The sequence below is a fragment of the Strix uralensis genome, chromosome 12 (assembly GCF_047716275.1).
Source record: "Strix uralensis isolate ZFMK-TIS-50842 chromosome 12, bStrUra1, whole genome shotgun sequence".
Lineage (NCBI taxonomy): Eukaryota > Metazoa > Chordata > Aves > Strigiformes > Strigidae > Strix > Strix uralensis.
Genome location: NC_133983.1, coordinates 14,465,008 through 14,470,057, shown reverse-complemented (window position 1 = coordinate 14,470,057; position 5,050 = coordinate 14,465,008).

The following is a 5,050-nucleotide window of genomic DNA, read 5'->3' as shown; positions in this document are numbered from 1 at the left end:
CGCCGCCTCCGCTTTTATAGAGGCGAGCTCGGCCTCCTGCCGCCGGCCCCGCCCCGGCCCCGGCCCCCCTCCCTTCTGCGGGCTGGCCCGCCGGGCGGCGGGGTTCCCTCGGTGCCGAGCCAGCGGGGCGGGAGGAGCGGTCCGGCCGCCTGCCTGCGGGGCGTGCGAGGGGGAGGTGGTGCCGCTGGGGCCGGGGCCGCCCGCGTTGGGGTCCGCAGCGTTCGCAACGGCCCGCGGAGGGGTCGGCGGCCCTCGGGGCTGCGCAGCGCTCCCCGCTGTAAGGCCCGCGTTGGGGGGAGAGCGGTTTCCCCGCCACGGGGGCCCTGTGCGAGGCGGCGGGCGCAGCGGTTTGGCGGCCCCTGCCTCGCCGGCCGCCCTGCTTGCCCACCCGCCCGCGGGCAGCCGCCGCAGTTGGGTCGGGGCCGCTGCTCGTGTAGCTGCATAGGGAGATGACCAGGTTAAAAAGAATGTCTCTTTTCGGGGTTATTTTTATCGCCGCACGGCTCGGTCCTGCGTGGCGCAGCCCCGCTGCGGGTGCGAAGGGCGGGGGGAGCGGTCTGAGGGCAGCACCGCTCGCTCTGCGGTCCCAGCACCAGGCCGCGGGGCAGGGATGCAGCTCTGAGCCCCAGGCTGGCGTCACCGCCACCCTGAAACCTGTGAGACCTCTAACCCCCCCCGAGGGGTGCCCCCCCTTGCTGCCAGCATCAGCTGCCCGCTACTTCAGATGGCCCCTGCGCGACATGTCGGCTGCGCTGGTTTGCGCTCTGCTAACCTTGGCCTCCCCGCCGGCCATTACATAAGGAGCTCCGAGAGCTCAGGCGGGGGAGCCGGGAGCTGCCGGGCGGGGGCACGGGCTCTGCGGGCAGGCCAGGGCAGGCAGGGGAGCAGCTGCGCTGTTCTGGGGGAAAAAAGGCTGTTCTGGGCATAAAGCAGAATGTTGTCTAAACATGGGCATGTAAAGGAGTATGTCAAATTCCAGAGACTGCACTCTGTGGCTTAGGTGAATAAATCCCAGTGAAGTCATATTTTAAGCACCTAAGCCTCTTTCTGGATCTGGGCCTAAATCAGAGTCACAGAGCATGAACTTAACCCAGATCACTAAAAACACAGCCCAAGCCTTTAGCAGCAGAATCAGCATCTTTTCCTTGCTGCAAAACAAAAAACCATTCTTAATCCTTAAATATATTAGCAAATGTGTACCTCTAGTATAGTGATAATACACTAAGATCCTTCCTTAACTTACACTTGCTTGTTTCTCAGGTTTGATTTTTCAGACTTAAAATAACTTTAATAGGCCACAGCCTTTTTCTTTAGCAAAATAAATCTTAATCACTTGATACATCATCTTTTTTTTTTTCTTTTTTTTTTTTTTACATTTTTGGAGGCCACTCTCATCCCTGTCAATCATAGGTTTGGGCCATTTCTCCAAGGCAAAGCTGCTTCTCTCATGCTGCCTGAATCTACCTGACCATCTATCAGTGCGTGTGGTTCCCTCCATACCTTCATATAAGGAAAGAAAATGAAATGACAAGTAACAATTGGACTATGGAGTTGATTCCACAAAGAAGCACACAAGTGCCCAGTAAGTCTTTAAGAAGCCACTTAGGTCATCATGCACTCTGCCATGTAAACTTTACACATTTTCCTTTCTTTTCAAGGCATTTAGGATAAAACCCTCAGTAATCCTAGACTCCTGTTCATAGTCACGCTGTAACCCAGGATGTAAAGTTCTTTGGCTTAATAAAGATCTCCTACTAGTCATAGAGAACAAATATCCTTTTTAAAATATTAACCTTACTGATAACATTTGATAGTCAGCCATGAAATGCTCCTGACTCACCTGATTTTTCTCAAACCAGGGCAAATGGGTTTCCATTAAAGTGGTCTCACCATATCCCTATCAAATCCAGGGATCAGTTACATATATTTTTCCTGAGTTTTTCTCCTGCCATCAGCAGTAGTCATTGTTCTCAGAGCACCTTCACCTCTTTCTACTCATTAGCTTCAAGCAGAAGGTCTGACATATACAAATTTACATTCAATTCTCTTGCAGGTCCTCCCAGTAGCCTGTTGTTTTCTTAAACAGTGATGATGTCACATTTTTGCTTCTATTTTTCCACTCTTATTATTTCAAAATTGCCAGTTCACCTGTCCTGCCTTTCACTGTAAAACTTGGGTGGTATATGAGGTATTATTCTCTTCACATTCAGGATCTCACTGCCTCTTGTTACATGACCTGTTAAAATGACTTTCCATAATTCCTTTCTTAAATCCTCATTCATTACTATAGTTCTCTTTTCTGGCCACCTCGCTTTCCCACTTCCTTTCCAAACTACCCAACCACAGTATAGCTCTGTAGCTTCTTACTGCTCCAATCATCTAGCAATCATGAATATTATAACTGTTCTTTTCCTTTTCATATGAAATTTGAATCCCATGCCCTTACACAGCACAACTGTGCAACTGTACCTCCGTCCAAGTTTCAACACAGCTCTCTTCAATTTTATTTCCCCTTCCCTGTCTTTTTTTTATTACAGTTCTTGTACTACTTGAATTGTCTCCAAATCCTCCAGACCTTCAAGTTTATCTGACCCAACCCCAAAGTCAGCAGGATTTTGCTGGCCTCATATCCCAAATCTGCAAGCATTCTTCTCATACTTAATTGTATCTGTGCAAGAATGTATAGGCTCAGCTAATCAATAAGGTAATCAGTAATGTATTAATTATAGTTTACAGTACGGACAAACTGTGACTGTAACATCACTGCCTTGCTACCAATTCCACTTTCTAAAACTCTGATTTTGTTACCCATAACTACTGTGCTTGCTGCTCACATAATGTAAATTCCATTTACTTTCTTCTGTAACACTTTATTCGAGGATTTTTGAGGTGTTCCCTCTCATTAACCTTAAATTTTGTAAATTATCTGCCATTCATATTTCCTTTTCTGAGGCCTCCTCCTTTGGTGCCACCACTTTCTTACTTCCTCTCTTCCTAGGACACAGGGTATACACACGTCAGAGAGTTCTAGAGTTCAAAGTATTCCTGCAGCAGACTATGCAAATTTTATAACATATGAGAAAGATATCCAGGCCAAGGTCCTAATTCTAATCTTTAAAGACCACAGGATAAGGTTTGTAGCTGTTACAGGAGTTGCCAGTCTCTCCATAAGCTGTGCAACAGCTGACCACTACAGGGACAGTATGGCCTTGTCTGCATTGAAAAGACCAATTGATTTCTTCGTAGAGAGTAAAAGGAGGATTTGGACCTGGGAGGTTCAGCAGTGGAGACAGCTGTTTCTTTGACAGCTGAGAGCTGTCATACCAGTTTCCCTCAAGATTAATTTTAAGGCAGCTCTAATGCAGATGGAAGCGATAACGTAGAGTCAAGGCAAAACCTTAAACTAATGGAAGACAGATAGCGTGAACATAGTGGTGCTTCAGGTCTTGCAAAATAACCAGCTGAAACACATTCCCATTCCAAAAAGGCCAAAGGCTATCATAGCGAGGGATTACACCCTTTGGGGCTGAGAAAGGGCATTTTAGTAAAGGATATTCTGTAATTGATGGAGATCACTTTTGTGACCGATAGGGTACAATGGTGGATTTACCATTTTACAAATGCCAGCCTCTATTAACAACAGCTGCACAATGACCTACTTATAAAAAAGACAAGTGAAAATTCCATTTTGGAAGACAGCTGCATAGAAATTAATATTTCCAAATGAATGTGGAGAGCCTAAATACTACCGCCTCAGGCACTTATGCCAGAAAGGTTAAATGGCACGTTTAATAGATAATCTCTATGATTAATTTATCAGAAAGAACCAAGTGGCTAATTTCCCCTAATTGAAATTTTCTGGCATGATAAAAAATTTTCATATATAATTCCACTTCCATTTAAATCCATTATACTAACTTATTTTATAATATGAAAGCAAACAAAACTACAGTCTTGAATCCTGCTTTCATTTCCCACTAATGAAACAAAATACTTGAGTGGCTGCAGAGAAAGTAGTACAATGGATTCCTCTGAGGACTGATAATAGGAAACGGGAGCAGGCTTTCAAATCCAGTACCAGGTTTCAAATACAAAAAAGGAGCCAGATTTACAGAGTGCTTCACAGCCATCAGCTTTTGGTTTTAGCAGTTTGAGAAACCTGAATGCACACTCACTACAGTGAATTGGGTGGAATAGGGGTCACTCAGATCAGCAAAGAAACATACTTTTTATGAGATTGGAGCAGGCTTCAGGAAAAAAGTACATAGCAATCTGAGGTCAGGACTGACTGTGTCAATGTACTAATTCTGAAATATCTGAGCTGCTCATCTATACCTACATTTTTAAGTATTTCTAATAAATTTAAGTGCCCTAATTTTTTAAGAGAAGAATGGCTTGCAAGGAGAGGTAATCTTTTTACTCAGACTGTGATAGATACAAACTCTTCTTCACATCTAGTACAGAGAGAGCAAACTTCATGCTAAGGATAGAGAAGAAGAAATTGCTCTGAATTTAACCTCACTAGGTAAATCAGTTAAACAATTTGAGGGGAAAAAAACAGGTACCTGGCATCTGCAACAGTGGAGGAAACTTGCAAGGGGAGAAATAATACAGGTCTTACACATAAGAGAGAACATCAGTTACCCATTTCCTTTGGGCCATGAGGTAGCATGTGTGTGGAAAATCTCAATGTGTTGTAAGACTGATGTCTCCATTATATCCATGTTTTTTCTGCCTTGTCATTTTTCACAGAATCATCTAGGTTGGAAAAGACCTTGAAGATCATCTAGTCCAACCATAAAAAGTTTTTGTTCCTGGGCTCGTCTTCAGAATACTTTTAAAGTCTTTCTTGATGATCAGGACAGCAATCACAGGTGGTGATGATTTTGTTTAATGCTCCCACTGCTCATTCTTTCTATGTTTTATTGCTTGCCTATTGGAATTAATTTCTGCATGTAGTAATTGTTTGGTTGTAGTAATTGTATGGTTCATATAGTCCTCATAAGGACTTTTGGTTCATTAGATAAAACAAAATTTTGGAATATGCATG